This window comes from Mauremys mutica, chromosome 18, assembly GCF_020497125.1.
Source record: "Mauremys mutica isolate MM-2020 ecotype Southern chromosome 18, ASM2049712v1, whole genome shotgun sequence".
In the NCBI taxonomy this organism is placed as follows: Eukaryota; Metazoa; Chordata; order Testudines; family Geoemydidae; genus Mauremys; species Mauremys mutica.
In genome coordinates this window covers 21,438,767-21,461,801 of record NC_059089.1, presented here as the reverse complement: position 1 = coordinate 21,461,801, position 23,035 = coordinate 21,438,767, and the positions used below count along the sequence as shown (strand labels likewise).

Genomic DNA, 23,035 nt, shown 5'->3' with positions numbered 1-23,035 from the left:
GGCTCGCCCTTCTGCACCTCCTCCCATCCATAGGGAGCCTTGTTCTCTTTGGACTTCACCCGATTCCTGCTGAAACGTACGGGAGCTTTTCCACTGGTTCCCCCCGAGCACTAAACCTAGAGGAAAGCCAGGCACATCAGCAATTACTGGGACCCTGGGAAAAACCACGTGTGAACATTGTACGAGTTCAGCCTGATGAAAAATACTTTCCGTGATGTTCCCAACTCCTCGGCCTCCCAAACGCAACTATGGCGAGCTCTGCTCAGCAACAGACAAAAGTCACAGATTTCACATGACTCAGGCTCTTTAAACACTAGCGTGCCTCCTCCCTCATTGGAGCTGTGTAGCCCGCAAACACATGGAGTCGTCCACAGCTGCTGCAAATTGATTGATTCCCCCTGTGATGGTCAACACGACTGGCCGCATCATCAGAGAGAAGCTGTCTTTTGATTTAGTTTCCTGGACTAACTTTAAACCATTTCCCCCCCCCACCCCCCGCGCCCTCTCCCACCCCCCCACCCCCACCCCACACACACACACTCCAACTCGCTTTAACATCTGCACAGATCTTGGAAACGATCCTTAGACCCACGTTCCAAGTCTTACAGGACGCTAACTCTGGTGAGCAGCGCTGACCTGCGTAATCCGTTAGAACCCTCCACTAGAATCACCCAAAGGAAATAAGATTAGCAGCCTCCCGACACCTCTGTAAAGCCAGGAGGGGCCAGAACAAACCAGGGTAAAGGGGCTGGAGTGACAGCCCTGAAAACCGAACTCTTGTCCGTGTGGCAATGCTTGGGAACCTACTGACCGGGTCCTCACACACATCTTTCCCGGCCAACGTGCCTGAACACTGTGCAGATGGCTCTGCCATGGGAGAAAGGCGCTCGGTTTCTGTGGCCCATTCATTCTCTAGCCTCTCTGCAGAGGCTGCCAAATAAGGCGGAGGTTCGTGCAACACAGAATCATAGACTTTAAGGTCAGAAGGGAACATTATGATCGTCTAGTCCGTCCTCCTGCACAACGCAGGCCACAGGATCTCACCCACTCATTCCTGTATCAAATCTATGTCTGAGCTATTGAAGTCCTCAAATTGTGGTTTAAAGACTTCAAGGTGCAGAGAATCCTCCAGCAAGTGCCCCACGCTGCAGAGGAAGGTGAAAACCTCCCAGGGCCTCTGCCAATCTGCCCTGGAGGAAAATTCCTTCCCAACCCCAAATATGGCGATCAGCTAAACCCTGAGCATGTGGGCAAGACTCACCAGCCAGCACCCAGGAAAGAATTCTCTGTAGTAACTCAGATCCCATCCCATCTAACATCCCATCACAGGCCATTGGGCATAGTTACCACTAAATAGTCAAAGATCAATTAATTGCCAAAATTAGCCTATCCCATCCTACCATACAAACATGGATGCTTGTCCACCAAGAAGTGGACTAACACTCTCCCCACCCCAACATTTCTTGTAATAAATGTATGCAATAGCAAGGAGCTCCGTTAATTCCTGGTGATGTGGAATGCAGGCTACACACGTGGGTTTAGAGAGCATTGGACCCACAGGTTCCGTGGCCTGTGATGTGCAGGAGGGCGACTAGATGCCCATGATGGCCCCTTCTGAGCTTCAAGTCTATGAGTCTCTGAGGTCAAGGGGAGCTGGCAGCTCATCCTGCTGAGCACAAATAAAACAGGCCCAGGGGGGTATCGCAGCCAGTCGGGAAGTGCTTTCAGGTCTGGTCTCACAGAACCACAGGGCCGGAAAGGACCCAAATGGTCATCTAGTCCAACCCTCCTCACTGAGGCAGGACCACTGTCAAGCGTAGTCAAATACCAAGTTTATCAATGAGTGTCATACAGTGTCGAAGGGTTTTGTTTTCAGTGACGCTGGCCGGGGGAAGAAGGAGAAGGAGAGTGGGGAACCGCCTCTCAAATGAGCCGGGACAAGATCGATGGAGCCAGCACACTGAGCCTCGGGATGTCGCCATTGTATTGACACCACCCATAGAAAGGGTCGCACACTCCACACGCATTAGGGACACCTGTGAGCTCTTTAAAGGCCTCCGTCACCATAAGACGCATCTAGCCCTGAATATTCTGGCCCCACCGGAGTGTCCCCTTCCTTCCATGCCGTGGCGGGGAGGCCAAGCTGGGCAGTGGAGAAAAGAACCAGAAATCCACCGGGAGGGAATGTGCTCTGTCTAGCAAGAGGCTCACTCATGCTGTAACCCAGACATTCCTGAAAGCTGCCTGGCCTGTTCAATTTCACTGCTCTGACACAACAGGAGAGGGAAGGCTCTGCCTTAATCACCTCCCTTTTCACAGCCCTCTAATGACAGCCTGGAGCGAGAAGCCAGCCCCAAAAAGAGGCCACTGTTTGTTGTTTTTCTGTTGGCTTTTAGAAGGCGATTGCCATGAAACAGTTAAGGGATCCAAGTTCAGGTCTCCCTCTGACTTGATTGAAAGTCCACAGGGCACTTTCCTGCCACGGACTTTAGCCCCCCGTATGGAAGCTGATTTTCTTGCTAGCAAAACCGTTCCACCCTCCTTTACATCGTGACCATCTACATGGCACAGGCTGTACACACATCCCTGTGTCTCCAGTTCAAATCCAGCCCAGGTCAGACAAGCCTGGGGGTGGAACTCTACTGAAGCCATTCACACTAGCTGAAGATCTGGCTGCAAAAGTCAGGCCCTCTTTGATGGCTGCTCAGCAGCGCACGGGGGAGTGTGTTTGGGAGGTTTCAGTCCTGTTTGTAGTGGACAAGTTGTCCACACCACAAAAACCACCACCACATGTACACAGACTGGACCCCTCAGGAGAGAGGCAAGAACCTGAGCAGGTCACGGAGACTTAATTCTTCTTTTGCCCTTTGGGATACAGCCCCTCCATAGCAGGGTGAGGGGCCTTCGAAACACATGGCTGGCGGTAAAGAAGAGATCTCTCTCTCCAGGGTTGTCAATACAGCCCCTTTCAGCAGGGCTACAGACACCATTTTTTAAAACACCAGGTGATGTAATGATAAGCCAGTATTTACAATTCTGAAAGCATCCCACGGGCTCCATCTCTTCCAGCTGCCAAGCACACTCTGTACTCTTAATAAAATAATTGAAATGATGAATAGCCCCTTATAGCATTCCTCTTCTACAGCTCCTGACAGGGTCAGGGATGGATGGAGAGTCCCTTCTTAGCTCTCTTTCAAGGCAGAGAGGATTTCACCTTTTTCACAATGAAATATACAATAAAAAATAGAACTGTGAATAGTAGCCATGATAATTCCTTAGACTTCCACGGAGCCTTTTCTTGGAGGATTTCAGCACCATTTACAGATGTTAATTACTAGCACACCAGTGAAATCATTGTCTTAATAATAATGTCAGAAAATCACTACAGGTCAATTTCATTTCTTACTTAGGCTGATGTGAGGCTGAATCAGTTCAGAAGAATCAATTCAGTTGACCCTGCCGATTTTAATGGTATTACAAAAATCTCACACCAATCCACGGCCAGCTCAGACTTTAACTCCTGCTAGAATATTAGCCATTGAAGAGCATGCCATAAGCCAATGGAAAGCTGGTTTTGAAATAAGGCATCATATCGGATCATTTGCTGCCAAGTCATGATGTATTGATGATTTCTATCTGCATAGTTATACAGGTAACCAAATGTGCTATTTTTTAGATAGACTGGCTCCTACCGTATTCATTTGCAAGTGAACAAACCTCTCTTTTAGGTGGACTGGAAGTTTCACTATCCACATTCTTGTTAATATTTGAATGGCTGCAGCCCCTAGAAGAATGTTGTTCTAGGCACTTCCCATGGTCAGAGGTGGTCTCTGCCACAGAGAGCTCACAATCTAGATAGCAGAGAGTTCATTTTATAGCTGGGGATCTGAGGCACAGACAGATATAAGTGACTTGCCCAAGGTCACACAGGGGTCTGTGGTAGGGATGGACATTGGACCCCTCTTCCCTGAGTCCCAGCTCAGTACTTAACCACTAAGCCATCCTTCCTCTCACTATGCTACTCAGTAAAGCGCATTATTGGACACCAACCAAGGTAAAGCTACGGCTTCTTGGGATCTATTTACTGTCCAGTCTCCCCGGGTGACAGCTCGTTAGCAGCTGAAAACTCTGCCTTGAGTTCCAGCGACTGCTGTACCTAGTGGAATGCAGCTGAGTCAGGGAGGCATCTCCCTGAACTGCCCCGACGGGGAAGCTGCAGGCATGAGGCAAAGCTCGCTCGCTCTGGTTGCCTCGCCTTGTCTCTGAGTCTCAGTCACTCACCGGGATCCATCTGAAGCTGGGTCTCAGCCACGGCTCAGAATGGGATTTGTGCAAGGTTTGCCTTACAGCTGGCACGCTGAGTGGGAACCATGGCCCAGGCATGTCAGGGACAGTAGCTGATCCTAGAACAGCTCACTCCTACTGAGTGAGCAGACCTTGGGGCTTCTGTGCTCTGGCCAGCGCAGGCTGCAAGCCTGATCCTTGGTTCCTCTGTTTCTGCACTGGGGGTTTTGAAGCCACCTTGGCACGCTCTGTACTCTGGGCCTGGCCCCAGGTGTAAATTAGAGTAGCCACGGGGCTGCTCTAACTTACACGCTCATTTCCAAGTCCCCCTGTGGGCTCTGAGAGGCAGACACTACTTATGATGCAGTGCACTCTGGCTGTGCCCCAACTCACCCTCTACCCTGGGAGCTGGGATAACGTCTGGCACAGAGCTCTTACACTAGCTGGAGAGGCCGCTGTGGAAGAAGTATTTGCAGTGGGTCATTGCCACATTCCAGCATAGAGGGACTCAGTGTAACTGGGAATCAGGCCCTGGGGGTGTTTCAGAGGAATTGCTCCTTGGAAGAAGGGCAGACAGAGGATTGCCCAATACCACTCTCTGCTCAAGCAGCAGAGGCCTGGGCTTTTGAGTAGGAAGGAGCGGAGTTTCAGTCCCACAGCTTGGATGGGTGTGGAGTTTATATAGTCACTGTGTCTGTTAGCTGCAATCCCGGATTTGTTGCAACAGGCTGGCAATAAATCCTCCTCCACATTGCTACACACACACACACACACACACACACCCTCAGGCCCAGCTCTCGCCCATGGGCACCTTTCCCCCTAATGGGACCCAGCCTCTTGTTACAGATGCTGCCAGCACCCACGTTGCTGCAGCACATCCGGCCTGCTGCCCGGCATCTCCAAGTACTTGGGGCAGTAACGCGGTGTCCACGAAACAGCTATGAGCACAGCTGTACATGGGAAAGCTCTAAGAAGGAGGAACAGCAGCATTTGGGCATAGAAAGAAAACCGAAGGAGGCAGAGAAAAGCTAGAGCAAATCTGGAATTGGTGCCTCTGGGTTTTAAGGATGGAACCCATTTCTCGGGTAATGTAAAACTAAGGCTCTGGCCACTAACTGTGACGGAAGATTCGTTGATTCTTTCCCCATGAGCAAGAGAGAAATCTGAACAACCACATTCTTCCTGTCTAAATTCCTCCTGGAGTTCCCCTTTGGACCCAGTAGTCTCCACCCCCTGGCCTAAACAGCTGTGCAATGTTGCTGTGGGTTCTTAAACAACTGCTATCCAGAAGTTGCTGCATTTCCTTTGTGGCTGAAAAGTGATTCAAGGAAGGAAGGAAGGCTAGATAGATAGATTCTGTGAAGATTTGGGGGATGAAAGCAAGATCTGGTTTTTATATTTTGCCCTTCATTGCTCGCTTTTTCAGAAGGACTCAACACCCACAACTGGGAACAGGTTTTCAAACATGCTCTGCTCCCTATGGGCACCCAAATAAGTGGCCAGATTCTCAAAAGAGCTCAGCACACTGGGTTCACATTGAACCGTGAGCTCCTCGGACAATCCAGCTGCACATGCTGCATTTGAAAATATCAGCGTAAAAGGGACTAGAGCCTTAGAACTAGGCTACAAGGATGGGGAAATAACTCCCTCCCATCCCAAGGGGACTTATGCACATCTGCCGTGATGCACCGAGGATTGCTGCAGAAGGAGAGGGCCTAGCAGAACATACACGGTGGCGCTGGCTAAACAGCTCTCCAACATATTTATTGAAGGGCTAGTGAGTCCCATTTCCAAAGCATGTGACACTGTAATAAATGCCGAGCCAATGAAGTGCATCTGTGTCTCAGAGCATCATAAACAATATGACGTCTCAGAGACTCTCAGCACAGAGTGCCCACTGGGTTTCATTCTGGATGTTATGGCCCTTACTTGATATAAAAGTGGATACTAACAGTAATATATTGGTCTCTTGTAGTGGTGTTTAAGAGCTGCCGCCTTTGATCTGAATCTCCCAGATTTGCCGGGTTTAACTGTAGTTTAGTGGTTGGACAGCAGAAGGCCTTTAAATAAGTAACCTTGTTCCACATCACAAGCATGTTCTCTTAACAGGTCCCTTCTTTTGAATGGGTGTTTATACAAGGACTCTGTAAATTTACAAACAATAGGCCTCAGCTGGCCTGGAGCCATCCTATCTCTGCCTGGGCTCTCATTGGCTCGCACAAGCTAAGTCAGGTCAGGCCTCCTTACTGCCTGAACCGGGACCACCAAGGAAATCCCTGTAGCTGTAGCCAGGGTGAGTCAAGAGGGAAGACGCTTCCTTTCGAGCCACTGCCCTGGCATGGTGGTAGGAGGCACTGTAGTGTGGACGGGGGCTCTGCAGTTTAGAAGAAAAGCAAAACCAATGGCCTGGTTGCACGTGGGTAACACAGACCTTGGACAAGATGCTCATTTACACAAGCTGAGGGTCTTGTCCTCTGTGTCCCTTTCCAGAAGAGCTGGTGCGAGCTTCACTGCCCTGAGCTACATTCCAACTGAGGTAAATCTATCCTGCCTTCCGACAGTCCCCTTAGAGTTTCAACTTGAGAGGGTATTTTTCAGTTCCTCACTGAACTATTTTGCTCCGTTAAACAGCTGCCAAATCCTGCTTCAGAGGTGGCTGCATTGCAGTGGGCGGGCAAGGTGCTATTAACAATTTGCAGAGTGCTTTGGGGTCCATGTAGGTGAAAGATGCACTGTACAAAGGAGGTTTGATTCATGTCCGCTGGCATGTGTCCATTTCACATCACGTATTTTAGCTGAGGGTTGTAGAACGTTTGCGCTGTCACACATTCACTATTCTCTGTGCCCTAAGGATAGGCACTGAGACTTCCACTGTGGTGCCCTGACTTTACCACCCACATACTGGGTGAGCTTGGACAAGGCTCTTTAACTGCCTCAGTTTCCCCATCTGTAAAATGGGGATAATGATATTGACTTCTTTTGTAGAGCGCTTTGGGATCTACTGATGGAAAGGGCTATACAAGAGCTAGGTGGCATTCGTTATTTTAACAGAAAGGTTGTGTGGATGGCAGAAGAATGTAGAGGAAAGACCTTCATCTCTCCCAGCACAGCTATATAACCTGCCCCTGGAAATTTCCACTACTTGCATCCGAAGAAGTGGGTATTCACCCACGAAACCTCATGCTGCAAAACGTCTGTTAGTCTATAAGGTGCCACAGGATTCTTTGCTGCTTCTACAGAACCAGACTAACACGGCTACCCCTCTGATACTCAGCACAGCTATGTTTCTCCAAGGTTTCTTTCCTCTGATTTACGCCTTATACTGTTTTTCCGTACACGTAACTCCACTGCCATCAATACCATTGCTCGTGATTTATACCAGTGCACATGACAGCATTCTCTGGCAGCCTGAAAAGCTCTTAGCATGTGTTCTGTGAGAGATCTCATTCTCTGTAACTCTTCAAAGAACCCTCTTTAGTGGAGAGAGAGCTCGGGCAAGGATAAAGTCCATTCATGCTGCATCCTGTGCTCTGCAGCGCTGTTTGCTTTGCGGGAGAGCAGACAATGTGCGATTATGTGCAGCCAATGGAATCTGTGTTCTTTGCATCTGGCTGGGAGACGGTGGACAATGCACTCGAGCAGTTAATCTGGGACCTGAGGGGTAGGTCCCACCAACAGGAAATCAGAGACTGAGTTTTACACTGCCTTGGAATGCAAACAAACATGAAAGGGAGCAATCAGGGCCTCTGACGTGGGCAAATAAAGGACTAACTATGCCTCTGTGTTCATTAGCAGAGAGGGAAGCGCCAATTGCAACCACAATATACCAACTGTGTACTCTGAATGGGAGACAATTATAACCAGGGGATGTGGGGGGGAGAATACAGCCAGGGTTTGTCACTGTCGGAGTGCTGTATCAGCTGACAGTTTGAATACACCATGCTGACCCCGCACCCGTAAACGTAGGACCTACTCCAATGAGCTATGTTGATTGACACCAGCTGAGGATTTGGCCTATTGACTTCAATGAAAGCAGGATCAAGCCCTTGTAAAGAAACGAAGGGCTTGATTCCCAGCTGGTAGAATTCAGCCTAGCTCCATCCACTTTAATGGAACTATGGCCAATTTACACCATCGGGGAATCCGTCCCCTGGACTTCAATGGAGTTATACTATTACACCAGCTGGAGATCTGACCTATTGACTTCAATGGAGAAATGTTGATTTACACCAGTCAGGGATCTGGCCCACTGACGTCTATGGCGCTATGCTGTTTTACACTAGCGGAGGCCTTGGCCCTAAGCGTGGCACTCAGCTATAATCCTGAGTTTCTCAGGCACAGATGCCAGGATCTTACAAAACCGCTTCATTTCATCAGCATGCTTTTGTGCCACCCCATGTGGCACCTCTCCAAAACGTCCATGCTGTGTCTTTAGTGGAGTCCAAATTAACAGGTTCCCAGAGCTGGACGGTGCTGGAGCAACAGCGTCAACCGGCGCAGCCCCGCTGAAGTCAATGGAAAATGTATGTGACGAAGAGGCAGCAGACAAAGCTCTTAAACAGGGATCCTGATTTTTTTTATTTTTTGGTGGTCCAAAAATAGTGCCTGGTTTATTTGACTTTTTAAACCTCCCAAAACCCGTGTTCTTGGGTTGGTAGTTTTTTTTTTAATAGCGAAGACGTGGACATTTCCAACCCAGTCAAAGCCAGGCTGAATACTGGGCCTAAAGGAGCTGGCAGCCTTCTGGGTCCGAATTAGCACAGCGACTGCGAGCCTTTGACGCGGCTGCGAAATGCAGCCCGGAGGGGTGGAATGCTGTGGGCAACACCACGTTGTAACCACGCCAGCTGGAGCTACCGAGAAAGCGGAGCAACATCCCACAGAGAGCAGTAAACACGTCCCTCGGTGCCAGGCCGAGGTCTGGGGTGGCACCGAGAGGGAAAGGGAGAGCAGGGAGTTGGCCGGCGCTCCAGAATGCAACTTGACTTTCACTTCAGGGCCTCCTGGGTGGTCAGATTACAGGCTTATTCCCATCCTGTGAGGGATCTCGCAGCAGAAGGAGGGAACCGTCAGACAATGTCAGAAAACATATAAGCCTCCACAGAGCTAATGAAGGGCGGGTACCATGCCCATATTAAGGTTAAAGGCTCCTGGGCAGCAGTCTGAGGATAAAGGCAGGCACTTGCTGGAGGGGTGAAACACAGCAAGGGGCTCAGTGGAAAGTGGGGGAGAAGGAATAGGAAGAACTACGGTGGGCTTATTTGGGGCGCTTGTTGATGACCGAACGGTGCAAATGCTGAGCTCAGCAATCAGGACTCTGAATTTAAACAGGCCAAATCTACAGGCCTCCACTTTTGCACATGTGACTGACTGCATCCAAGGAAACGGACATGCCACCGTCGGTGGCATGCCAAAAGTGGAAGCTGGCTGACCGGTTTATGCAAGACATGACCAGTGGGGCAGACAAGCAAAGAACAGAAGCTGGTTGAGCCTGGCTGGAAATGAGACCTTATGGATCTCTGCTGCACCCTGGGTTACACCACAGGGGTGACCCAGAGCAACGGCAAAGCCTGGTCATTGGGCAAATGGTCATTGGGCTAGTGAGTTACACAGCTCTCCGGGGCAGGGACTGCGTAAGTTACACAGGTCCTAGCGCAGTGAGGGAGGTTCCTAGACACTGCTGGAACCTCAGTAAACAGTAATGATACACAGCACAGCAGCCCCCGGCACTGCCTGCTTGCCCACCTCAGCCAAGGCTGAATGCCGCTGCTGCAGCCACATCTGTAGCAACCAGCCATTTGAGCTCAGCAGAGCAGACAACTGGGGGGGGGCAGACGCAACGAGCTGTATTGATCTGGGTTTTTAATTTCATGCCACGATTGGCGCTGAACTTCCAACAGGTCCATCGATCCTGTTAGTTACAATTTGTAACGGGCCTGGTGATCACTGGCCTTATGTTACTGGGCCAGCACGCGCAGGGGTGCACATCGGGGCAGGTAACAGGTGGCCCACGGGCCAAATCCGGACAGCCAGACGCTTTGAACGGACCCCGAAATCTTTCTATTTACTTATTATTATCGTTATTGTTAGTATTTCTGTATTATTTTCTCTGGAGTCTGGACCTTGACTATACCTTGAGCAAGAAATCTGGACCTTGACAAAAAAAGAACTGATTCCCCCTGGTGAGAAGCCAGCCCTTCTCCTCCATAACCCAAAGAACCAGATTCCCACCCTCACCACACAGGGCCAAACATGCACACAGGAGCCAGACACACACACGACCAGATTTCCACCCCCACGACCACACACAGGACCAGAATCCTGTCCCCGACACACACACGCAGCCAGATTTCTACCCCCGGCACACACATACACCCCCTCTGGGCCAGATACAAACAGAGACCAGATTTTCACCTCAGAGACAGACACACACTTCCTCTTCAGCTGGTGTAAATCAGCTCTGCTCCACTGATTCCCACAGAGCTATGGGATTTTACACCAGCTGTGGATCTGGCCCAGGAGAAGAAGGAACAAGCAATGACAGCATCTCGAAGCCTAATTTCCATTGGACCTGGCATGCCACTACTAACCAGCACCCGCTTCCAGCGGTCCCCGAGTCTGCAGCGCAGCCACAGCAGAAGGGAAATGAAGTTGCAAAGGTTATCGTTTGAATGTTTGACTGAGCATAAAAATCCAGCTCTGAAAACAAAAAAGGGAAAACAAGAATGGGAATCGGAAGGGGGGGTCGTAAATAGAATGACTCGCTCACCCACTACATGTATTTTCTGTTAACAAAAAACAACCACCCAACTAAACAAATTTACATTTTTAAGAGTTTCTATAAAAATAAATGCCAGCTCTGTTGTAAAAGTTTATCTGTCTCCGTGTGTGTATGAGAGAAAGCGCGAGCGTGTCTGACTCCAGTATATAGATGTCATTATTTTCATGCATCTGCCTCACCCAATTTTAGTTAGTTGCTTTCTGCACCATTTCATGCTCATTTCTGCTGCTGAGCTAGACAATTGCTTTATAACTCTAGGGTGCAATTTCACTGTCTGTGAGCCACACACACACACACACACACGCACACGGGCGGGTTCTGGGCTGAGACAAAGCCACGGATAACCGTCGCCTTTACTATCCCCCAGCGGTTTTCTTTTCTTTCCCGTAACTTTAAAAAACAGGGGACTTAAATTAAAATGCCGAGCCACCTATCTTAATTTATGATTTGAAAGGGATCGTGGAGGGGGAGGATGGGGAATAGCTCTGGTGAGCTCTGTCTCTCTTTAAGAATTAGGAGGATACATTGGAGAGCAATCTTCTCTCACACTAGGTGCACTTGGAAGGGGAGAGGGAGAGAGAGAGACTCGCATGTTGCAGGCTGGAGGGCAAAAGCCCAGTGAATCACATGGGTGAATCACACTGGATTTTCATGATCAATTGAAAGTCACACTTGAACAAGTGCAGGTCAAATGCGAGGGCTGGATTTCAGGCGCAGGCTCCAAGGGGCTTATTCAAGTGGCTGCAGTTTCACTGGGATCGGGATGGTTTGGATCGCAGGGTCCTCTGCAGCCCTTCGGAAGCCCTGTCTTTACCTCACCATTAGCCCCTGTGCCTCCCCGCCCCCAGTCTTACAGCCACCAACATGTGTCTCTAAGGGACCATTCCTTCCCCGTCAGGAGTGATCACCACTGAACACAGCCCAAGGGGCTGATAATCATGCACAGCAGCGCCTGACTGTTCGCCAGCCCCCTTCTCCCCACACACAATGGCCAGCCACCCACCAGAGGCATGAGACGCAGTTATCCGAGAGGCCACACGTGGCCCTTGCCACCTCCAGCTAAGGGAAGACTGGAGCTCAGCTTGAAGGAAGCACCTGCAGCTACCTGGCTCAAAGCGCGAAAGCCACCAGGGCAGGAGGGGAGTTCCGTCTTTGTTTGCCCCCACGTGCTACAACCTGTTTGCCAAGTGGGTCGTCTGCACAGTATCTGGGGCAGAGGAGTAACAGGGACCAGCAGAAGATGGGCACCTCGAGCCACAGCCTGCACAGGGGAGCAGGGGCAAGGCCGGGGAGCAGCTGGGACCAGAGGGAAGGAAGAAAGGCGCCTGTAGGAAACAGGTATGAAGAAGGGGAGAAAGCTTTTCACTGGAAACCTGAAGCAAGGCCAGAGGAGATCAAGCGGGCTCAATGCTCAGTGCAAACATTTAAATGCAGAAGAATTAAGGGGTAAATACAGCTCTGGGTGGGGCGTGAGGCTCTCCCTTAGCACACCCCTCTGTGGCAAGGGGAAGCCTTCACTCCCAGAAGCCACATGCCTGGCTGGCAGGGGGATCCCCTCGGGCGCTCCCGGTGCTGGGTTCTCAAAAGTGCAGCAGCACATGACCCAGCAAACTAAGGCCAACGAAAGGATCGGCCTCACCTTAGGGCTGCTACTTGTGACGGAAGCGGGGTCGGGAGGATGAAATGATGAGGCTGCTTTTTGCAGCTCAACCGTCCCCACCACTGGGACACTCCTCCGCCCCATCCTGCTCTCTCTCACCTTGGCTCTGGCCCCTCTGGCCTCAAGTCTGCAGCTCTCCTGTGGCGCGAATGCTGCCGCCTGCCTTCTCCCGTGTACAAAGAAGTGCAGCCGCCTCACGGCCATTCCCAAGCAACTCCGTTCCCTGCAGGATCCAGTCCCAAACTGCCTTCGTTCACATCACATGGCTTTGCTCCTGCCTCTCACTCTTTCTAACCCCTTCTACGCTTTCCACTCGCCTAAGGGCAGCCTGCTCTCTTTCCCTCTACATGGTCATCACTGCTGGTGTATGAGTCTTCTCCTTTGCCACCCGTGCCAACGCGGCGCAGCCTCGCCGTCTCTCTCTCTGTTTCAGATCTCACCTGGACATAGATCTAGTCCCTTATGCCAGCACCTTCCCATGGCTCACCCTCCTCTCACAAACCTCTGCTACTGTATCACATTGACTCTGGAATCCGCGGGTGGGACACACACCACCCAGGACGAAACTGCATCGAAACAGCCCGCAGAGTTCACAGAAAAACTCTCCGGCACTAACCTTCAGCCAAATATGTAATTACAATAGGATGCTTCTGACTTAATGCTGAGAGCCTCAGAGCCGAAACTAGACAACGGTCCTGGCAGCTCTGAATACAAAGGGGTCTCTCTGCAAGCTGAGCAGAGCAGTAAACCTCCAAGGGCGGGGATGCGTTAGGGACTTTGGATTAGGGTTCTCATCTCCCTTTCTCCAGCCTTCCCCACCCCCGGTTTCTTTCTTTTTCAGGAAAGTCTATAAACCCTGATAAAAAGCCCAGGCTCCACAAAGCAAAAGACGCCATGAAAAGTAACAACCAGATGGGAATCCCATTACCATTTTATTGGTCACAAATAGCAGCCCTGCCCCTTTTATCTCTTCACTCAGCAGCAATCACACACACGGTTCAATACAAGGAAAAGGGTCAGGGTTCAGAAGAGACTCAAATCCAAATATGCCAACAATAAAGGAACCTGACCGCTAACTGCGATGGGAAATCCATCCAACAAACTTGATTCTGGCAGTTCCTTCTGGCAGCCCCAGCAAGCAAGTCATTAGCCAGAAAGGTCTCCAAAGCCACATTTTCTTCCACTTCAAGTTAAAAAGTGAGGTTGAGATCAGAAAAGTCACTCCATTAAAAAAAACCTGACACCTGGTAAATTGCACTTATCTTCTCCCCATGTACCTTCGGAGGCTTCCCTGCTCCATTAACTAACCAAAACAAGATTTTACTGCCCAGCAGCCTTGCAAATTTGTCAGGAACAATAGCGAGTTTCAGGATGGCCAATCCCAAGCATTTAAAGATCATGAGTCAGGCCCCCCAAAAATCACGAGATTGGCTTAAAAATCGTGAGAATTTTATAAAATAATACAGTGGTTGGTTGTTTCCTTTGCCTTCTGGTTTTTGAGCCTTTCATTTTCATTCCTATTCGTGTTTTCATCAAGTGTTTCTCCCCAACCATAAGGAATAGAAACTTACTTTATTTTTTAAAGGAAAGCCAAGATTCTCACATAATCACTTGACCTCAGAGAGTGGGTGTTTGGAAACACAACAAATATCACGAGACTCGCGATAAAATCATGAGAGTTGGCAGCGCTGCCCGGCCACTCACCAAAATCTATTCACCTTTTCCCACAGTGCCAGAAATACACCCAATTCTGATTTCAGTTTTACCAACATGCATCTCCATTGACTTCCGAGAGATTACTCCTGGTTTACAGAAGTGGAAATGAGCTCAAAAATCAAGCCCAATGTGAGCAAAATGTTGATTCGGCAGGGGGAGAGACTAACGGGTCTAGAACCTCAGTGTAAATTTTGCCCTGTTTTGAGGAGGCAAGTGCTGCATAGATCTTCCTCCGACTCCTCTGCACAGGGGAGAATTTCACCCCTTGATTTCATTCTGCCCAGCTCAGTCTCCAGATCCAGACCCTTCTCCCAACAGTGATATGGAGCAGAAAGAACCCTGCTCTGTTTCCAAAAACCTGCCTGAGGTGCCAGCGGAGGTGGCCAGAAAAATAACACCTGCTGCCACTCGTAACCAGAGCGTATTCAATGCAGACGCTGTTGCTGAGGAATCCAAACAGCCAAGATGTCCCCACACATACACAAGTCACAGGGACTCTGCCAAACTTAACACTTCGGTTTGGTTCTCCTCTCGCTCACCACCGTGCTAAGTCAGGAGTGAGTCTATCAAAGTCAGTGGAGTCGCTGCCGCGTGAAACGGGTGTAAGTGCCGGGAATCGGGCCCAGCATGAACACGGAGCCTCTCCAGAGTCTCCCATCCCAGTTTCTCAAAGCTCTTCACCAGCAGAAATGAATGTAGCTGAACAACGCTGGACACATCAGCGTCACCGGACCCATGCAGCAGAAGGTGATGCATAGGCCCCAACCCGGCATAGCACTAAAGCACACACTTAACTGGAGGGGCCATGGGGCCTATACCTAGCGCACTAGATTGGGAGCTAACAGACCTGGGGTCAAATCCTGGCCTCTTGCTGTCAATGGGAATTTTGCCAGATACTTCAACAGGCCCAGGAACTCATCCCTGGGATCTAATCTCAGCTCTGCCATTGAGTGGCTGTGGGACTCTGAGGAGTCACTTCCCCTTTTTGTGCCTCTGTTTCCCCTCCTACCTTTTTTCTGTTTTGTGTATATTTAGGCTGTAGGCTTTTCGGGGCAAGGACTGTCTCTCACTACGTGTACATACAGCCCCTTGCACAATGCAGCCCTGATCTCAGTTGGGGCCTCTAAAGTAGACACTACTGTAAGACAAAGAATAGACGATACTAATAAATCATTCTAAGCTGGTGACTAGTCCTGTCTGAACTGGAATCACACCCCAGGTCTTTGGACTCCCAGTCTGAGGCCTTCCATAACCACAAAACCATGTTTGTTTAACTCAACTTCAAATAAAAAGAGGGGGTTCCGGCCAGAAGACCAGAAAATCCCTTGGCAATGTGTTCAAACCAGAGCACAAATAACTGACACCTTTTAGGGAAAACCTCTCTGCCTTAGAATGTAGGCTCAGCACATCCAGTACCTGCCCCCATCTTCTCTTCTAATGCCACTTCACTTTCTGTTGATCAGTTGCCAGGAGAGCTAGTCAAAACCCAGAATATCCATTCCCCAGGGAATTCCGACATGTCAACATTTGTTTTAGTTCCGACTCAGAACATTTTTTTAAAATGTCCCATGAAACGAAATTTTCTGAAATATTTCATTTTGGATCAATCCAAATGTTGCATTTTGGTAAAGCATTTTGTTCCCGGTGTATTTTAAATGTTACATTAGCATTTGGAATAATACATTTTCAAACAAAAAGTAATTTCAAAATGAAAAATCAAAATATTTCCTTTCTGGGGGTTCACCCCCCCCCAAAAAAACCCAAAACTTTGTCAAAATAGACACATTCCAATGGAAAGTTTTGATCTTAACAAAGCAGCATTTTCTGATGGGAAAATGTTCCGCTGGAAGATTTTCAAGCGGCTCTAGTTGCTGGCATGCGAGGGAGAAGAGGGATAGTTTGTAGAGTTTTTTTAATTCTTATTTGTGATGTCCCGTCAACTGCTTTGCTCTGCCTTCGCATGGAGAAGCCTTTGGAGAGACGCAGCCTCTGGTCTCTTCTACTCTGTCCTCCCTCCAGCCATCTCCTTTTCTTTGAGAAGTACGGGGGGGGGTGAGGGGGGGGCGGGGGAGGGGAATAAAAGACCTTCCAAGAGGAAAATGTCAGAAAACTGCTTTTTGTGTGTGTGTGAAACGTTCAGCGCTATCCCGTAGTCTAGTCTTTAAATGAAATAAAATACGGCAACTACTGACAAAAACAATTAAAATAAAACCACCCAGGCAGCTTCCTCGTCGCTTTGTAGTTATGGAGAGGTTTAAAGCCCACCTGGGTCTTTTAGGAAACATTACGGAACCCTCTCCCTGGGCTGGATCCTGCGCGGACACGCAGCTTAGTTCTGCTGAGCGCCTTTCCATTGATAAAATCCCAGCCTTCAGAAAGGAAGGACAGACTTGTCGTTAAAGAACTCAGGAGATCTGGGTTTAATTGCTGATTTGGCCTCAACCTTCCTGTAAAACCTTGGACAAATTACTTCATTGCTCCGTGCCTCTGTTTCCCCAGCTCTAGAATTGGGATAACGATACTTCCTCCCCTCTCAGGGGTGCGCTGAAGATGTCTAAGAGATGCTCACGTACAATGGTGCTGAGGGCCATGGAAATGGATAGTAAGTCAGCTCATCACAAAGGACTGTCCCCTTCAGCATACACTGCTTCCCTGAGCCTAGTTTTCAATGTACTGAGCCTTGCGCAGTCATTCTCTATGAGGGGCAGTATGGTTTAGTGGCTAGGATATTAGACTGCAAGTGAATGGAGTTTGGGGATTAGCACAATCCCCTTCATCTGCAGGGCCCTGTGTTCAAATCCTGGTACATGCCACCAGTGAAAAAGAATTTGATCTCTTGTGTTCATAACTGGAAATCACCACATAGATCAGCAACACCACTGGCAAGCCTGCATTCAGGAGGCACCAAGACTGGACTTATCCGGGGTACTACAGCTCCGGGGGGAAGGTGCATTGGCAGAGCTTGGAGCGGTGCAGCTGGGAATCAGAAATGTTCAAGCTCTAACAAACGGTACCAAAAATGGGTAAAGGCCTTTATACCTGAAGGTGTGTTTGTCTGATAAACACCAGAGCTGCCCTGCCATAGTGACAAGCTACAAAAGCTTCCCAGAAAGGACTTCAGCCTTACACTAAGTTGTTGGCCACTGGAGTATCCAGCAGACCGACATCAGGCATGGGGTCAAGTGCGCTTTCTCCTTGTCTTAGTTTTTACCAAACCCCCCGGCCCCCACCTAGTAAATAAAGGGATGTCCCTGAACCAAACCCTGCACGTTCCCGGTGTAACATGACCCTGACATTTGGATGACTCCAGAACTTCTGTGAACTCGGGTCTCGGGGGGGGGGGGGTCATGACATCATCTGGAGCCAGAGGCCCTGCCCCGCTCCTGCAAGGAGATCGGCGCCGACACAGCTTTGTTTGTTTATTTTTGTTAACGGTGCCACAAAAAATTCAGACGGGTGGCAGAACCATGGCTGTGAGGAACCTGCCCCCTACCCGGGCCGCCCAACCACAGCCCTCCACTCACAGTATTTTTAACCCATTTCTCAAAAAAATATTTATCTTTGCATTCAAAAGGTTGAGGGACAACGTTGTCGTATATTTCTCCAGCAAGATGTTTTGATTCTCTCTTGGTCTGTGAACAGGATGGAAATGCCAACAATAATATTTGCAATGAATAACTAAAATTCTGTGGATTTCTCTCTGTGTCTCTTACTTTTAAATAAAATAAGAGAAGGGTAGATTCTGCTCTCTGTCATCCCAGGGTAAATGTGGGGTCCACTGACCCTCAGGGAATTGATTCCACATGTATAGCAGAGATCTGAATCCAACCGAGGTGTCTTATAAACACGAAAACCCCTTTCCAACTTATTTTGCATACGTAAAGTCGGGAGGTCCGGCACTATATTAGATCCAAAGATATAAAAGCTGAACAGAAGAATTATTGTGCATATCTCAGTCCCCTGAGGACCTGATCCTGTGCACCTCAAGGAGATGCGAAGCACCTTTATTTGTCCAGATCATCGGATTTCCTTTTATTTACAAGAACACTCAGTGAAGACTCAATTGTCTCAAGATCCAGCAAAAAAAAAAATATTTGTTAATAAAAACACATTCTGTCCAAAATGGCCTTTTTCTCAAAATCGAAAATTCTGCCAATTGTTTCTTACATTTTTCTCTGACAAAAACCTTTTTTTCATTTTGCAGAGGAAGGGCTTCCTCTTTTGCCTTCTTTTTTCTTTCCCCTCCTTTTTTTTCCAGTGGCAAAATAGGGAAAAGGGGAAAAGGAGGAAAGTGCCCCCAGGGAAAGGAGAAAACAAAAAACATTTTAAAAAAAAAACGATCGTGTTCTAAATCCATCCTTTTCACAAACCTGAACACGAAAACAGCTTTGAAATTTTTAACCGTTTGGGGGTTTCTCCCCCACCCCCTCATTTTCCACCCAGCTCTAGGTCACATCACGTCTTCCAGCTCAGACACAGTGCATCGGGATACAGCCTGGGCCACAAACAGGAATCGGTCAGATGTGTCTCCTCCGTGACGCCTTTTATTCACATAACGAAATCCGCCACAGAATTCTGCCCAATGACCAGTCTCGGATGGTGACCAGTCCCCACTTAACAGGGATATAAGCAAGTCACGATGAAGGTGCATAGGCTGTCCAGAAGTTTACATGCGTGGTGGCCTTTAACCAATCAGGATAGTTTCTTATTCTCTCCAGCACTTTGTTCTCTACCACATTCCTTTCCTTCAAAACAAAAACCTGACTTGGTTGGTTTGGGGTTTTTTTGGTAACCCTGCCTGACACTTTTGCTTATTTTGATTCTACAGTTTCTTGGACAGCCAATGCTAAAGCCACGTCCTGAGCAACTGCAACTGTCCCTGGCTGAACAGCTCCGATGGGAAGACGGACTTTATGAACATGGAGACCAAATGAACTGAGCCACTCTGCGACCTCTGGTTGGGAAACAGACCTTGGATTCAACACAAGCCTCCGATTTAACTGTTTCTTTCCTCCAAGAGCTTGATGCTCAAGTGTGATTTTCCTAAATGCACCTGTTCCGCAAAACCAGGTACAGCTAACTAGTCACTGTAGATTTTTTTTTCTATCTATCCATGAATCTATGAATATAAAAGCAGGTACAAAAGTTATTGGTTTGTAATGTTCAGACATAGACCAAGCAAACAAAAACAGAGATTAGTTTCGCATCTGTATTTCTCTTATCGAACTCTGTCTATCTTGGTATTTATAAAGTCCTAGTTCAGCCTAGTGCCAGAGCATAGCCCAACTAACACAAAGCATACCATCAGCCTGAATGTCTGTAATCTCGTCCCACCAGCCCGTGCTGAGAGCATGCGCGATAACATCTTGTTTTTCTCCTTCTGAGGAGCCAGCACAGCATGGCTGATGTAAAAGGGTGAGTCCAAAAGTAGGAAGGTCCCTGGCCATTTCCTATCTTGTAGAAGGGAAACCTACAGCCCATTACGAAGAAGGCCCGTGTGCACCAAGAGTTATTTGGGAGTTTCACGCTGGAGAATTGTCCACTCCAGTGTCCCTGAGCAGCACAGCCATCTTGGTAAGGCAGCCATGGGAAGAGAGGCAGATACTGAGATATTAGGAGTACTGAGATACTAGTCATTGAAAGGCTTTTGGAGGGCAAGTTCAGGGCCTGGTATTACCTGGGGAGACAGTGCAGGGTGGAGCATTAAGGGGGGGGCGTTCTCAGAACCCCACGGCGGTTAGAAGATGTACCGGCACACAGTGCACTAACTGGCGTTTCTTCATGGCATTCACTGGTACACAGATAGGTACACGCCATTATAATCTTTAATGGGCCCAGCTCTGCCCTCATTTACACCGGTGACATCGGTGGCGTTAGCCGAGGGTCACTGAGGGCAGACCGTGGCCAGAAATCTTTACTTATTGATCCTCTTTAGGCCAAATTGAACCCCAAGGAGTCTTCAGTGGGACAGCATAGTACCCAAGGCCTGATTCTGGCCCTCTACCAGTATGTGTTCTCTGTGATCATCCAGCTAAGAGCCCTGCGCTTTGCAGGGAATACAGGAACTGCCCAAACTTTTTTTCCCCGTAATTCAGCCTCTGATTACAACTGCCAGCTTCCCCCGCTGTCCCTCTAATATTTCCAAAACAGTCCCATGCTCAACAAAGTCACTTCTCCCTGTTCCTTACCAATCAGACTGCACAGAGCTGCAGACGACCCCTGTCCCAGCGAGACATTCTGATTTCGCTGGGAAGGACTCAGACAATATTCCAAGGGGTTCCTCTCTTTCTTGAGCTCTGCGTCTGCCCTCTGTGACCAAACATGAACCCTCATCTCCCCAGTCTGAGCCTGGTGCCCTACACACAAACCAAACTTTTACAAAGGTGGAAAATGCCCCTGGGTAAATAAAGCCTGGGAATTGTTCATACCTGCAAGTCATTAACTAACACTGAGCTCCCAGTTCAAACAGCTCCTGAAAGTGGACGAATCTCTAAGCTAAATGGGTTTAGCTAGCATTGTGGATCTCCTCTGAATGCTTCACTAGACAGACAAGATCCTGATGGGCTGAAGTGTGTGTTGCAAATTTCTATAGCAGAGAACCAGGCCCTGCCTCCACCATTTATAAATGAGTTTATAAATCAGCTTTTTTTTTCATTTGCATCAGGGTAAAAATCCATCAGCCTGGTCCCACATGTTCCCCCACCCCCCACCCCCCTACTTAAGATCAAATTTCTAATAACGCTACATTTTGTTTAGGGCATATAACGCCCGGCAATCAAAATATCTCAGGTACTATAGAAAAACACAAGTATCGATTTAGGAAGTCAGTAGAGGTTTTTGCCTTTGTCTTCGATGCGGGCACCTAGGTGGCTCCCAACATGAAGCGTAAATAACATACAAAGCTGCAAATAAAATTAAGGCATTTGTTGGGGAAAAGCAGAGAGACAGCATCACAGCACTCGGCAAAACATGCTTTTTTAATGGTTTCAGATGCTTTGGTCTGAGCCACCCAAAATAACAGTAATAAAAAACTAAATCTGTTTGATTGAAAATAAAAGATGTTACGGGTGTCAAGCTGCAGAGGGGATATTTCCACTTGGAACAGCCACTTGGGCACTTCAAGGGCATTTTTATCGCCCATCAAAATCAATTGCATGTGGCAATAAAACCACAATGATTTTTAGGACCAGATCAGGTCCAAAGGACCTGACATAGAGCGCAGGGGCTGAGGCTGCTCCAGCTGAATGACCGCTGGTGCATGGGCGAATGGAAGGCACCGGTTTTGCTGTGGTTTATTCTGCCATAAAAAAAGAGGTTCATGTTTATTAAAACGGTGACTCTTTAAAAGGATCCGTGCGCTGATATGAACCAAGAGAACTCAGAGTTCAGGGTAGCACCTTGCTCTGCATCACGCTACGGTGCTGTAGCTCATGTCATGTGTGTGACCAGCCCTAGTACCCTACTAATACAACCTGGGGGTAAAAAGGTGAGATGGAATTTAGGGCCAGATCTTGTGCCCATTGATACATCATCAGGAGTTTTGCCATTGAGCTCAGCGAGAGCAGAATTGGGCCCACGGTCTGAGCTGTGAATTCCCTGTTTCTGTAGCCCAGAGTTATTCTCCCAGAGGAGTTTGATATAACTTTTTTTTTTTTAATGTTGACCTGTAGAATAAGTTCAAAGCCACAGCACTTTTCTGAAATCGAGACACGAGGAAGCTTTTACTCTTACAAGCCAAGACTTGACTCCCTGGCTGAAACGCTGGCAAAATCCAGCTGAAAATAAATTTAAAACACTATAAAACAAAACCAACGAACCATCCGGTGTGATGCATTTTTTTCTGGAAAAAGAAGGAGGACGCAACTGAAATACATCTTTTGGATCAGCACTTGACTGTCAATGTATAACAGGCAGGCACCTTTAACCCCAGCAATTACATTTTGTCTCTGCCAGCCTGCACACTGCAAATGCCTACGGAGGAAGGAGAGGAGAGGGGTGGAATAGGAAAAAAAAAAAAGGAGGCTGAAACAAACAAGTAAATAAAGAAAAAAAAAAGACTTTGCAACATGTCGAACAGGGCTCCAGAAATAAACCAGAGCATTAGCTCAGTGCAAGGCAGAGCCACAGCCTGTTGTGCAAAACAAAACAAACCAGTGTCTGGAGTGGGGGGGGGGTCCCTCAAAACAGCAGTTTTCACTCCAAACCTGCTTTTTCTTTTAAAACGGACAAGGCTGGAGGGGCTGGTTCCTATGCCCCAAACCTGAGATCTGGAGTCTTGGGAACCGCTTTTAAGGCAAACTTTAGTTGTTGTTCTGCTCTGGCTGCACCTTAGCTGGTCCCGCGTTTGAAAATAGCGCTTGCGACTGTCACTTGCCTTCGCAGATCTCTCGAGCGCTCTCGCATTTTGCTCCCTAAAAATGTCTCCAGATTGTCCCATCTTCCCTCCCCCGTCCCCGGCCCCACGCCAGCAATGCCAAGCCCGTGCCATCTCCCCAACACTCCGGACACGAAGCCACACGCATTTCCAGCCCTGGTCACAGCACTTTTTAAAACCAAACAAATAAAATCAATCAACTCCCCCTTCCTGAGCAGTA

General features: G+C 48.6%; 1 protein-coding gene across 2 annotated transcripts in view; it reads right to left on the bottom strand.

Annotated features, from left to right (window-relative positions):
• Window positions 1-23,035, bottom strand: part of RXRA (retinoid X receptor alpha) — a 213,506-nt gene that overhangs the window by 189,606 nt on the left and 865 nt on the right. The window lies entirely within an intron of this gene.